Genomic DNA, 1159 nt, shown 5'->3' with positions numbered 1-1159 from the left:
TTCAAACCAAAACAGTACGTAATATTGCCATCTACTGTTCCATTGTTTCGTTGTCTTTTGTTATAAAAAATTTGAACATTTGCACTGATGGTTCTGGCTTTTAATTATTTTTGCATTTAGGCTTCTCTAAAATACCTGCACTTTATTAGTAACCCACCTTAAACGTCGCTGTACCACCTTTTTAATGATTACTTTTATATTGAACTGTAAATATCTCAGAGGATTTTCTTTGACACGTTTTCAGTACTAGGACCTCCTACAAACTTGGAGGATTATTTGTAGGACAGGAGGACCAGAAGACAGTCAGCAAGACCGAGAAATGCCTGCAGAACTGGAGGACCATCTGCAGGAGCAGCGTGCCACGTTCAGGAGTTGAAAGCTTTTATTAGTGCTACGAAATAGATACTTATTCAAAAGTTCGTTTACCATGAAAAACCCCCCCCACCCTTCAACGTTTGAAAAGAAGCCTCCTAAGTATGGCCAGACACTCCAGCTCTGGACTCGAAATCTCTCTTGAAGAATCTCCAACCCCACTAGACCCGTGTCAAGTCCGCCCTCTCCAGACTAATCACCCGCTTCAAATTTGAGAAAACTTATAAGAGCTTGGCACCAAATCTGCAGTCCCTCCTCCGATACTCAAGTTACTGACTGACACTCGACTTCCTGGATAGACTTCCTAAGCAACCGGTGGAATCGCGTTTACACAGATGATCAGCAACTGATGCAGTCAGAAACAGCGGTGGAGGTATCTACATAGAGTGGATAGATGGGTCAACAGAGAGCCATTCCATCCCCGCAGGATCTCTGTTTCAACTATAAAGCAGAAACATCAGCACTCGAAACGGCAGCCACCATTCTGTTGAATCACCAAAAATCTAAAAGCCAACACCGTCATTCTCACAGATGCCAAATCTGTGCTACAAGCTCTCCAAAAGCCACAATCTGCTCAAGTACGACAACTCCTTTCACTCCTTTGTGATCTAAACTCCCAAGCCAACACAACTCTGCAGTGGATACCAGGTCACTGCGGCATTCATGGGAATGAAAAAACCCTGACGACTTAGCCAAAGAAGGAGCCAAAATGACCCATATTTAGGATAGCATGGATTTATCAGTCAAAAACGCTAATATCTGCGAAAAGAAACAGACGGAAAAGATA

At 43.0% G+C, this 1159-nt stretch overlaps 1 long non-coding RNA gene across 1 annotated transcript in view; it reads left to right on the top strand.

The window, feature by feature from the left end:
* LOC106011769 overlaps window positions 1-1159 on the top strand; it is a 13191-nt gene that overhangs the window by 6822 nt on the left and 5210 nt on the right. The gene's annotated exons all lie outside the window — the stretch shown is intronic.

Source organism: Aplysia californica, unplaced genomic scaffold (assembly GCF_000002075.1).
Source record: "Aplysia californica isolate F4 #8 unplaced genomic scaffold, AplCal3.0 scaffold00178, whole genome shotgun sequence".
Lineage (NCBI taxonomy): Eukaryota > Metazoa > Mollusca > Gastropoda > Aplysiida > Aplysiidae > Aplysia > Aplysia californica.
Note: the sequence above shows the minus strand (reverse complement) of the source record. Positions and strands in the feature narration are given on the sequence as shown.